At 51.4% G+C, this 13,501-nt stretch overlaps 1 protein-coding gene across 1 annotated transcript in view; it reads right to left on the bottom strand.

Annotated features, from left to right (window-relative positions):
* The window catches only part of COQ8A (coenzyme Q8A), a 43,954-nt gene extending 34,917 nt beyond the window's left edge, over window positions 1-9,037 (bottom strand). The window contains exon 1 of the mRNA XM_058700197.1: window positions 8,908-9,037. The gene's annotated coding sequence lies outside the window, so the exon portion shown is untranslated. The remainder of the gene's footprint in view (window positions 1-8,907) is intronic.
* Window positions 9,038-13,501: the final 4,464 nt, after the last annotated feature.

Below are 13,501 nucleotides of genomic sequence, written 5' to 3'. Positions count from 1 at the left end.
TCTCCTTCCACTGAAACCGTCCCGCTCAAGTCCACAAACCCGCTCCCCCAGCCTTCTTGGGCCAAGTATAAAGATCGCCCTGCTGACTGCCTCCCGTTCCCCACCCCCAGCCTCCTCTCGCTCAGCGGACCCCAGTTCCCCCCAACACTCTCCACAACCATCATGGCCACCAGATGCCTCAGGCCACCTGGCTCAGCTAACACCACTCTCCTCTGTTTCCTACCGGGCCCTCTGTCCCCCGAAACCCTTCCTTGGTCCCCAAAATGCACTCCCACATCTCGCTCCAGCTCTGCAGCCTACACCGGTCCCTCCTCCACCTCCCACCCAGCTCAGGGGGTCCCCAGGCCTGGTCCTACCCCCCCCCCCAGCATGCCCCCCGCTGACCCTCACCATTCCCCGGGCTGGCCCAGGTCTGCGCATCCCTGCGCTCGGCCCGGGCCATCTCAACCACTGAGCCGGTTCTAGAACTGAGCCGGCTACACACACACACCACATCATCCCCCCAAGTCCCACAGGCACCGGTGAAGGGACACAGGGAAATGTGGGCACCGACGCATCTGTCCTACACCCTGACCACAGTGACAGTTATGTGACTTTATGCGGTTGTCAAACTGCACGACAGCCCGTGAGCAAGGTGAGCCTACTGCACACAAACTATGTCTTCGAACAAAGAGCAGTTGAGTCCACAGGCACCTCAACCGCTTTGTGTCTGGAACCGTCATCACCGCCTTCCCTAAACCAGCTGCCCCTCCTCCCGCGGACTCTGTTTTCAGTGGTGACACCACCATCCGCCCCAAACAGCTCCTCCCGAAACTTCAGCCGCCAGCAGCCAACCAGTCGCTTCATCTAGAACCTCCACCTGCACAGATTTATATTCTCTTCAACCTATGCATTGCACCTCCCCTCCCCCACCCCGCCGCCCTCGCTTCTCACAAGCCGCCTCACCGGGCTGCCGGCCTGGCCTCCCCCTCCCCCTGGCAATGCCCACTGGCCGCCAGACCTTTGTCCCTGCCTCGGCCTCCAAACTTTTCTCTCCTGGGGAAAACGCACACGTCCTTCAGGCCAAGCACCTAGGCCTCCGGGCACAGAAGGCACTTTCCCAGTCCTCTCCAGCAGAACCAGCTTGCACGCCACCCTGGGCTCCCGCAGCAGAGGGCTGGTACCCCGGTGGGCCCTGCACCATGTGCCCCAGACTGTGCACACACCAAGACAGCAAACGATCTCTCTCTCTCTCTCTCTCTCTCTCTCTCTCTCTGTCTCTCTACGGGCCCCCTAGGCTGCAGCTGGACTCATGACCGGGAGTGCTCGGCAACCCTTTCTGGCCTGAGCTGAATGTCAGCTGAAAATTGCCAGGAGTACAACGCCAAGCCCTCCTGGCCCCGACCCCACGGCTGAGATAAAACGTATGGAAGCACCACTCTGCCTCACCCAAGCTCACCCAACTCACCCAAATTCACCCAAACTCACCCAAGCTCACCCAACTCACCCAAATTCACCCAAGCTCACCCAACTCACCCAATTCACCCAAATTCACCCAAACTCACCCAAACTCACCCAAACTCACCCAACTCACCCAAACTCACCCAACTCACCCAATTCACCCAAACTCACCCAACTCACCCAACTCACCCAATTCACCCAAATTCACCCAAGCTCACCCAACTCACCCAAATTCACCCAAACTCACCCAAGCTCACCCAACTCACCCAAATTCACCCAAGCTCACCCAACTCACCCAATTCACTCAAATTCACCCAAACTCACCCAACTCACCCAATTCACCCAAACTCACCCAACTCACCCAATTCACCCAAACTCACCCAACTCACCCAATTCACCAAAACTCACCCAACTCACCCAACTCACCCAATTCACCCAAACTCACCCAACTCACCCAACTCACCCAAATTCACCCAAGCTCACCCAACTCACCCAAATTCACCCAAGCTCACCCAAGCTCACCCAACTCACCCAAATTCACCCAAGCTCACCCAAGCTCACCCAACTCACCCAAATTCACCAAAACTCACCCAAGCTCACCCAACTCACCCAAATTCACCCAAGCTCACCCAACTCACCCAATTCACCCAAATTCACCCAAGCTCACCCAACTCACCCAATTCACCCAAATTCACCCAAGCTCACCCAACTCACCCAATTCACCCAAACTCACCCAAGCTCACCCAACTCACCCAATTCACCCAAACTCACCCAAGCTCACCCAACTCACCCAAATTCACCCAAACTCACCCAAGCTCACCCAACTCACCCAAATTCACCCAAACTCACCCAACTCACCCAAACTCACCCAAGCTCACCCAACTCACCCAAATTCACCCAAGCTCACCCAAGCTCACCCAACTCACCCAAATTCACCCAAGCTCACCCAAATTCACCCAAGCTCACCCAACTCACCCAAATTCACCAAAACTCACCCAACTCACCCAATTCACCCAAATTCACCCAAGCTCACCCAACTCACCCAAATTCACCAAAACTCACCCAACTCACCCAACTCACCCAATTCACCCAAATTCACCCAAGCTCACCCAACTCACCCAATTCACCCAAACTCACCCAAGCTCACCCAACTCACCCAATTCACCCAAACTCACCCAAGCTCACCCAACTCACCCAAATTCACCCAAACTCACCCAAGCTCACCCAACTCACCCAAATTCACCCAAACTCACCCAACTCACCCAAACTCACCCAAGCTCACCCAACTCACCCAAATTCACCCAACCTCACCCAAGCTCACCCAACTCACCCAAATTCACCCAAGCTCACCCAAATTCACCCAAGCTCACCCAACTCACCCAAATTCACCAAAACTCACCCAACTCACCCAATTCACCCAAATTCACCCAAGCTCACCCAACTCACCCAAATTCACCAAAACTCACCCAACTCACCCAACTCACCCAATTCACCCAAATTCACCCAAGCTCACCCAACTCACCCAATTCACCCAAATTCACCCAAGCTCACCCAACTCACCCAATTCACCCAAATTCACCCAAACTCACCCAACTCACCCAATTCACCCAAACTCACCCAACTCACCCAATTCACCCAAACTCACCCAAGCTCACCCAACTCACCCAAATTCACCAAAACTCACCCAAGCTCACCCAACTCACCCAAATTCACCCAAACTCACCCAAGCTCACCCAACTCACCCAAATTCACCCAAGCTCACCCAACTCACCCAATTCACCCAAATTCACCCAAACTCACCCAACTCACCCAATTCACCCAAATTCACCCAAGCTCACCCAACTCACCCAAATTCACCCAAACTCACCCAAGCTCACCCAACTCACCCAAATTCACCCAAACTCACCCAACTCACCCAAACTCACCCAAGCTCACCCAACTCACCCAAATTCACCCAAGCTCACCCAAGCTCACCCAACTCACCCAAACTCACCCAAGCTCACCCAACTCACCCAAATTCACCCAAACTCACCCAAGCTCACCCAACTCACCCAAATTCACCCAAGCTCAACCAACTCACCCAATTCACTCAAATTCACCCAAACTCACCCAACTCACCCAATTCACCCAAACTCACCCAACTCACCCAATTCACCCAAACTCACCCAACTCACCCAATTCACCAAAACTCACCCAACTCACCCAACTCACCCAATTCACCCAAACTCACCCAACTCACCCAACTCACCCAAATTCACCCAAGCTCACCCAACTCACCCAAATTCACCCAAGCTCACCCAAGCTCACCCAACTCACCCAAATTCACCCAAGCTCACCCAAGCTCACCCAACTCACCCAAATTCACCAAAACTCACCCAAGCTCACCCAACTCACCCAAATTCACCCAAGCTCACCCAACTCACCCAATTCACCCAAATTCACCCAAGCTCACCCAACTCACCCAATTCACCCAAATTCACCCAAGCTCACCCAACTCACCCAATTCACCCAAACTCACCCAAGCTCACCCAACTCACCCAACTCACCCAAACTCACCCAAGCTCACCCAACTCACCCAAATTCACCCAAACTCACCCAAGCTCACCCAACTCACCCAACTCACCCAAATTCACCCAAACTCACCCAACTCACCCAAACTCACCCAAGCTCACCCAACTCACCCAAATTCACCCAACCTCACCCAAGCTCACCCAACTCACCCAAATTCACCCAAGCTCACCCAAATTCACCCAAGCTCACCCAACTCACCCAAATTCACCAAAACTCACCCAACTCACCCAATTCACCCAAATTCACCCAAGCTCACCCAACTCACCCAAATTCACCAAAACTCACCCAACTCACCCAACTCACCCAATTCACCCAAATTCACCCAAGCTCACCCAACTCACCCAATTCACCCAAATTCACCCAAACTCACCCAACTCACCCAATTCACCCAAACTCACCCAACTCACCCAATTCACCCAAACTCACCCAAGCTCACCCAACTCACCCAAATTCACCAAAACTCACCCAAGCTCACCCAACTCACCCAAATTCACCCAAACTCACCCAAGCTCACCCAACTCACCCAAATTCACCCAAGCTCACCCAACTCACCCAATTCACCCAAATTCACCCAAACTCACCCAACTCACCCAATTCACCCAAATTCACCCAAGCTCACCCAACTCACCCAAACTCACCCAAGCTCACCCAACTCACCCAAATTCACCCAAACTCACCCAACTCACCCAAACTCACCCAAGCTCACCCAACTCACCCAAATTCACCCAAGCTCACCCAAGCTCACCCAACTCACCCAAATTCACCCAAGCTCACCCAAATTCACCCAAGCTCACCCAACTCACCCAAATTCACCAAAACTCACCCAACTCACCCAATTCACCCAAATTCACCCAAGCTCACCCAACTCACCCAAATTCACCAAAACTCACCCAACTCACCCAACTCACCCAATTCACCCAAATTCACCCAAGCTCACCCAAATTCACCCAAGCTCACCCAACTCACTCAACTCACCCAAATTCACCCAAACTCATCCAACTCACCCAACTCACCCAATTCACCCAAATTCACCCAAGCTCACCCAACTCACCCAATTCACCCAAACTCACCCAAACTCACCCAACTCACTCAACTCACCCAAATTCACCCAAGCTCACCCAGCTCACCAAACTCACCCAAGCTCACCCGAGAACTCACCCAAATTCACCCAAACTCACCAAACTCACCCAAATCACCCAACTCACCCAACTCACCCAAACTCACCCAAGCTCACCCAAGCTCACGAAACTCACTCAACTCACCCAAACTCACCAAACTCACCCAAACTCACCAAGCTCACCCAAGCTGACCAAGCTCACCCAAGCTCACCCAGCTCACCCAAACTCACCCAACTCACCCAAGCTCACCCAAATCGTGAGGGTGGAGGACAGAGACTGCTTCAACAGGAAACATGAGAGTTCACCCCAAGTGTTCCCACCAGCCTGCACTCACCTACCCCATGGCCCCTGCTCAGGGAGCCACGGGTGCTACTCAAACAGGAGTCTTGGACGGGTAACATGCTCCATGCAGTAAGAGGAGTGAGCGCCTAGAAACTTCTACAGCAACAGCATCGTGTGACATGTTTACTCTGCTTTGCACGCACTGCTCAAACAAACTGAGGGAAAATAAAACCTGGTCCTTTGCCACAGAGAGTCTGGGAAACACTGACCCCTGACCCCTCAAACTCCTGCCTCTTCCTGCGGATGCCCTGCTCATCCTCAGAGCCCTCCCCCAACACTCCTTGTCCAAAAAGTCTTCAGTTTCCTCCCAGAGCCCCTAATCTAAACCACACGGAGGGCCGTGAGGTGGAATCTGTACCCCCCTTACTACAAGTTCCCTGTGGTCAGGAACCCAAGTGCTGTTCACTTTGATATTCCCAACACCAGGCACAAGGCAGTCAACCAATCAATGAGGAGGAAATTCCAGATTGCAGGGTGGGCTTTTCTTCAGGGACAGGATACGGAGGGGCACTGACCCGCAGGGACACAGGATTTTCCAGGTGTGGACCAAATGTAGCCCCTCTCCCCCAGCCCAGGTGGGAATAGGAGGACATTTAAAACACACACACACATACACACACATGCAAGTCTAGGGCTCTCAGGACAAGAACACAATCGCTGTTCCATTACACCCTGAAATGTCAATCTGAGCGAAAATCACTCGGCTCTCCCATGAATCTTCTCCACATGCACACACTAAAAACAAATCACGCCCAAGTATGAAAAATAAAAAGACATTTCCAGGGTCATTTCTGACTTTATTCTATGGGCCCCTGACCTCAAAGCAAAAGGTCAAGGGTTCAGGAGTCTGTAACCCCACAACGAGCAATATCGTTTACGACAGACCAGCGGGTACCCACTCGGGTTTGCAAAGTGCAGGGAGAAGTCCCCAGATGCATCAGGGTCCTGCCCCTGCCTCAGGATCGGCGGATGTCGTCCCTCTTGTAGATACAACTCTTGACGAAGGGGGCCCCTGTGCTCCCCACTGCACTCTCTCTTTTCCACGGGCCCCAAGTTCCTGGCTGTTATTCGGCAGGAATGCACGAACTATTTCCAGATGCCACTGTCAGAGCAAGACAACTCTCTAAATATTCCTGTCTAATTTTGCACACGGCTCTTGTTTCAACTGGCAAAGATAATGACTCACTGTCCGTGGCTCTTGGCGGAAAATTATCCTGCCAAGTTTGGACTTCTCTAAACTTCTTGTTGAGAAAGGAGAAGTGACCTCTCTGCCCAGATCCTTTTCTACAGGCAACAAAAGGCACCCAGCCACCGCCTAACTGACCAAACAACGTTATGGGAAAATCCTGACACATCCCCCCAGGATTGAGGAACAAGAAAGGGAAATTTGTGGGAGGTGGAGACTTGAGATGTTTTTCCTCACCCTATGCAATAATCGCTGCTTTTCAGCTTTTCTGCATCCCCATCGGTTTGGCACTTAGAACTTTGGGACGGAAATTCCAGGTTATCCAGAAGGCAAAATCTACATGCAGAAGTAAAAGCATCTTTCTCCAACATGACCGTCTTTGACTCAGACGCTTCGATCGACCATAAAAGAACTTTACGAAGGACACATGTGCCCACACTGCACTCTCTCTCATGGAGGAACACACGTTAACATCCCCATGCACGTGTTTGAAATGTGGCTGCTTACTCTCTGCGCACACGGGCCGGCCCCCTCCTACATCACAACACGCAAGATAACTAAAGTGTCACCTTGGAAACGCCACTTGTGGATAAATGAGTTGGCCTTTCTGCCAGGGTTCAGAAGCTGAAACTTGTTTTGCTCACCATTTACAAACCGCCCCACGGTCATTTCCTATGCTTATCCCCCACCGTCTCGCAAAGCCCCCAAAGATAGAAACCCCCAGCCTCCACTTTTGCACTCTGGACCCAGCCAGTCACTGCCTTGCACCCAGCAGGCACAAGTCAATGCCCGTGCGTTCCTCCCTCCTCTCTCCTACTCCTCCAGGGGCAGGTGTGGAATCCCCTTTAAAGCCCAATTGACAGGGCTTCCATCAGTGGCTTAGGGCACGGGGACCACACGACCCTTTGCCTAAACCCCTCAACTACTCACAGGCAGGGAACAGCAGGCTTTATGAGAACACTGGCAACATGAGAACACTCTTGTGACAGTCTCACGTCAATTGTTCTCAACCAAGGGCGATTCTGCCCCCGGGGAGACAATGTGGCAACGGCTGGAGAGATTTCTGATTGTCACAACTGGCGGGGGCGGGGGTGCTACCAGCATCTGTATAGTGGATAGAGGCTGGGATGCTGTTATACATCCTACAACGCACAGGTCAACCCTCCCACAACAAAGAACTCTCCGGTCTGAACGTCAACGGTCTGAAGAGTAAAAATCCCTGTTTTCCCGCATCACACAGGGAAGTCCTCAGACCACCTGCTTCACTTTGCCCTCGACTTCCCCAAGGTCAGGCCCAAAATCGTAATAACCCTGCTTTGCCTGCATTATCTTGCAACGCTGAACAAAATACAGAGCCATCGCCAGAGTCCTAAAGATGCTGGTCCTGTGAACCAACAGCACCCGCCCTGTCTCTTCTCGGAAGGGCCCTCCTGCGGGGTGACCTGTCCAGCCACAACATGACAACTGGCGGGCTGGCATCATGCACGCTCGGATGTCTGGCAACCAGTGGGGCTTGGCAGGCCCAGCTCTTCGGTCCTCTGTCACGCACACCCAAGGGCCAAGTGAGCGCCACAAGTTTTCCAATGGGTAGCGTCCAGCGCAGGCTGAGAGCCAGCCCAGCCCAAAGTCTGTCGCCCTTCAGGAGGCTGGCATCTCTCAACCACGTGGAGAGCACCTGCACCCAGACTTGCCCTTGCTGCATCCTCCAGCCTCAGGGCACGCAGGAGGGCGGGGGGAGGGGGAGGCAATGGGCAGGGTGCGGCAGGGGGGCTTGCTGGGGCGAGGGAAAGGCACCAGGGCGGGCAATGTAGCCCAAACCACTCCCAGGACCCCCAGTGCTTGGAGAAATAGGGGGACGGGCCCCAGAAGAGCGAACGGAGGAAGGGGCCAAGAAGGGCCTCTTTTCCCAAGTACACCGCCACCCGCCACCTGTGAGACCCAACAGCTGGGCCGGGCCCAGGGGGTCAAAGTTCGGACACAAGCCTCCAGCCGGGGACGCGCAGAGCCCCTGAGACACAGCGCAAGGGGGGGGGGGGGGGGGGGTGAAGAGAACGAGCCTGAGACGGCCAGGCGTCCGGGCGGGCACCGGGACTGCTCTGCGCGCCTCAGCGACCCCGCGGCCCGCCAGGGCAGGAGGCGCCGCGAGCGGGGCCCGGGGTAGGCGGAACTCGCGGCGGGGAGGCCGCGGGCCTGCAGCACGGCGACGAAGGGGCCCGCGCGGAGGGCGAGCAGGACGCGCCGCAGGCTTACCCGGCGGCAGGAAGCGGGGCCCCGCGGTCACCTTCGCGCCGCCTCCACGCGCTCGCCCGCCGCAGCGCCGGCGCCGCACGCGCCCCGGATCTGTTTACCGACTCGCCCGCGCCCGTGCTCCGGGCCTCCGCGGCCCCGCCCCGCGGGCGCCCTCATTGGCCGCGCCGCCGTCTCCGGCTTCACACCGTGACCAATCGGGATCGAGGGCGGAGCGAGGGAGGCCAATGGGAGGCCGCCCTCCGCTCAGGCCCCGCCCGACCCCCCTCCGTGCTGCCCTTTGCCCTAGTTAGGCGGCCCGAGCCTCGGGGCAAGGTGGGGGGGGGCGTGTCCCCGGGACGCGCCCTCCGCAGGCACCCCTGCTCCGGGCGGGAGCTCGCGGGGCGCCCCCCCGCCAGGCTGATCCCCTTCCCGAGCGCCCCCGAGAGCGGGACTACGGAGCTGTCCTCGGCCGTCACCCAAGCCTAAGGTGGTCCAGTGTGAGACTGTTTGGGAACAAACGTTTAAGTCTTTGGAAAAATATCAAAACCCATCCGTCCACACGGAGTGGGGGGCGGGGTGGCATAATAAATCCATGGGTGAACGTAGCTCCCCAGTTCCGTATGGCCCGTGGCCCCAAGAAGGAGCCCCTTCTTCCCGGGGAGGGGGCTTCGTCCCCAGGAGAGCGGATCTTGCGGGGCGCGGCCCAGATTCTGACCCCGTGCCCCCTCACTTCTGCACCTGAAACACAAAGTTTACTTCGAGGAGACTTAGGGGGTTATGGGGAGGGGCATAGCTGCCCCAAGCAGGACAGGGCTAAGAACTGGGAACTTGGACTTTAGCAGGAGAGAAAGGTCAACCCCAAGGGTCAAGTCTTCAACAGGTGCCCCCTGCTGCCTCCCACCCTGCTCCCTCACACTGCCCCCCTTCCTGGACCCCTGCCCGCCTGGGACCCCCGCCCGGTCCTTAGGGTCAGGGGACCCCCCCCCCCCCCGCCCCCGTTCATCCCTTTCTGTAGTTTGCAAACTCCACCCCCTTAGATGAGTCGGATGAGGCTTGCTTCATGCCAGCTCAGTTCTCTGCCTGCAAAGCCAGGGGTCGCTTTTCTCTAAAGGACCTTAAGATCAACATAACCCCCTGCGTTAAAGAGTTTTTCTAAACGGCCACCAATCTAGTTTACTAGAGATGTGTCCCCTGCTAGTCTGTGCAAAGAAGGAATCTGCCACATTAACATGATTTGGACCTTACTCCTTGCGAAATGACCTCAGCCTTATTATGTTAAAAACACATTTCTCTCTTTCCTGATCTATGGTGTGTGTGTGTGTGTGTGTGTGTGTGTGTGTGTGTGTGTGTTTACTGCAAAACAGATTCCCCCACTACTGCCACTTAAAGATTCCTGGAAATTACATTTCAAGGTATGATAATGACATTGTTGGGTTTTTTTTGCAAAGATTCCTTGCACACACGGAAGAGATACACACGGAATTATTTCCAGATAAAATAATACAATGTAGGGGACTAGCTTCAAAATGTGACAGGGTAGGGCAAGGGTTGATAATCATGGAAGGAGAATAATGGATATATTGGGGTTCATATTACTTTGTATCTTTTTATATCCTGGCACCTTTACATTAAACCAAAAAAGTTGGGGCCCCTGGCTGGCTCAGTCTGGAGAGCATCCAACTCTATCTGAAGATGGTGAGTTCAAGCCCCACATTGGGTGTGGAGCCTACTTATAAATAAGTTAATTAATTAATTCAGGCGGGGTGAAGAACAAGAAAACAATGAATGCAGTCATGACAAGAAAAGTCATGACTGCTGTTCATATGAACCTTCACAAGAGCAAGGATGACTCTTAACTGTAGCTGCTAAACAGCCAAAAAATTCAAAATTAGCGAGATGACATTTGAAATACGGCTTTCATTTACTATGCACCTCACTCTTGAGTGTCTTGCGGTATTAGTTAATGATTATAGAATATGTCATCTTCATTAACAAGACATTTTTTTCAAGTTTTTCTTAAGCTTCTAAATATTTATATTTTGTGCATTTTTTTAATGCTTGCACATCCACAAATATTTCTCTTTTTTAAATGTGTATCTATTTTTGAGAGAGAGAGAGAGAACATGAGCGGGGACAGGGAGAGAGAGAGAGGGAGACACAGAATCCAAAGCAGGCTCCAGGCTCTGAGCTGTCAGCACAGAGCCTGATGTGGGGCTCGAACTCACAAACTGTAAGATCATGACCTGAGCTTAAGTCAGATGCTTAACCGACTGAGTCACCCAGGCACCCCGATTTGTATATGTTTTCTAATGGGTGCGATATATTAGTACAGTATTATTCAATGTATACATACTCTCCCAATAACCAAAGATGCCAGTGCCTGGGACATTTGGGTGAGAAGCATCATGCTCCAATAATCCCCCTCTGATCTCCAAAAATCTTCCTAATGACAGAGACAGAGAAGGCACTTATCAATTTTTCCCACTCTGAATCTTTCCCACCAGCATGCAAACCTGCTGAGCTGCCTCTCACCCTTCACCCCATCTCCATTTCTCTGCTCCCATTTTCAGCAAAACTCTTTATATTCATTTTCTCTACTTCCTTTTCTCCCATTCTACCTGATCCAACCTGGTCAGCTTTCCCCCCTGCCATGCCTCAGAATTGTGCACCCGTGACGTTAATGTTGCCAAACCAACCAGTCAATCCTCAGGGCTCATCTTAAACTATCAGTCACGTGTGACAAAGTTGGTCATGCCCTTTTTTCTTGGTGGTTGCGCTGGAGTATAATTAATATTCTGGTCCAAATTAATACTAACTTCGTTTCAATAATATACAAAAACTTTGCTCCTATATAGTTCCATTCTCCCCCTTCTGTGTTGTTATTGCCATACACTTACATTTTTTTAAGTTTATTTATTTATTTAGAGAAAGAGAGAGTGTGCAGCATGAGCAGGGGAGGGGCAGAGAGAGGGAGAGAGCAAGAATTCCAAGCAGGCTCAATACTGTCAGAACACAGAGCCTGATGCAGGGCTCGAACTCACAAACCATGAGATCATGACCTGAGCCAAAATCAAGAGTCGAACGCTTAACCAACTGAGCCACCCAGGCACTCCAATACAATTACATTTTTATACATTGTCAGCCCATCCCCACATATTTATCATTATTGCTTTATGTAGGTTTTTTTTTTTTACATCAGGAAAAAAATAAGAGTTACAAACAAAAAATATACCTATCCTGCCTATTATACTTACCTATGTAGTTTCCTTTACCAGGGTTCTTTATTTCTTCATATGGATTTGAGTTACTGTCCCTTCATTTTAGCCTCAAGGATACCATTTATTGTTTTACAGGGTAGATGTGCTAGTGATGAATAGTTTTTGTTCATCTGGAAATGTCTTAATTTCTCCTTCATCTTTTTTTGGAGGATAGTTTTGCTGGATATAAAATGTTTAGTTGACAGGGCTTGCTTGCTTTTTTTTTTTTTTTACTTCAGTACTTTAAAATCTGTCATGTCACAGCCTTTTGGGCTTCATGGTTTCTGATGAGAGAAACTGATCTTATTGAGGACCTTGGTACAGAAGTACATGATGAGTGGCTCCTTTCTTGCTGTTCTCAGGATTGTCTTTGCCTTTGGACAGTTTGATTACCATGTGTCTAGGTGTCTATCCTGTCTCTGAGTTTATTCTATTTGAAGTTCGATGTGCTTCTTGGACATATAGATTAATGATTTTAATTAAAATTGGGATGTTTTCTGCCATTATTTTTTACAAATATTCTTTCTATCCCCTTTCCTGTCTCTTCTCCTTCTGGAACTCCCATTATATGTATGTTGATATGTTTGATGCCATTCCACAGATTTCTGGAGCTGGGTTCATTTTTCTTCAATCTTTTCCCCTTGTTTTCTTCGAAGTGGGTCATCTGAATTGACCTTTCTTCAAGTCAGGATGCTTTCTCCTGCCTGCTCAAATCTGCTGTGGAGCCCCAGCCAAGAATTTTTCATTTCAGTTACTGTTTTTTTTTTTCAACTGTAGAACTACTATTTGATTATTTTTTATAATTTCTATCTTTTTATTGATTGTCCCCATTCAGTGAGACATTATTCTCAAACTTTTATTTCATTCATTGGACTTGGTTTCATTTAGCTCTTTAAATACATTTAAAACAGCTGAGTTAAAGTCTCTGGCTAGTAAGCACCATGTCTGGGACATTTATGATGCTTCTATGGACTGCTTTTTTTCGTATACATGGCCATACTTTCTTGTTTCTTTGCCTGCCTCATAATTTTTTTATGAAAAACTGAGCATTTTAAATAATATAAGGTGGCATCTCTAGAAATCAGATTCTCCTTTACACCCCGGGTTTGTTTTTTGCTGCTGCTTATTGTAGTTGTTGTTGTTTGTTTAATGACTTTTGGAAACTAATTCTATGAGGTCTGATTTTGTTGCATGTAGCCACCAAAGTCTCTACTCAGTTGCCTTACTGACCAGCTAATGGTAAGACAGAGATTTCCTTGAGTGTCTGGAACCAAAAATACCTCCAGCCATTGCTGACGGACTGTGTGTGTGTTGGGGCATGCCTTCAGCACTGAGCTGCGCAGTTGACAACTCTACCT

This window comes from Neofelis nebulosa, chromosome 15, assembly GCF_028018385.1.
Source record: "Neofelis nebulosa isolate mNeoNeb1 chromosome 15, mNeoNeb1.pri, whole genome shotgun sequence".
In the NCBI taxonomy this organism is placed as follows: domain Eukaryota; kingdom Metazoa; phylum Chordata; class Mammalia; order Carnivora; family Felidae; genus Neofelis; species Neofelis nebulosa.
The sequence above is the reverse complement of the archived record's forward strand: the minus strand, read 5'-3'. Positions and strand labels throughout refer to the sequence as shown.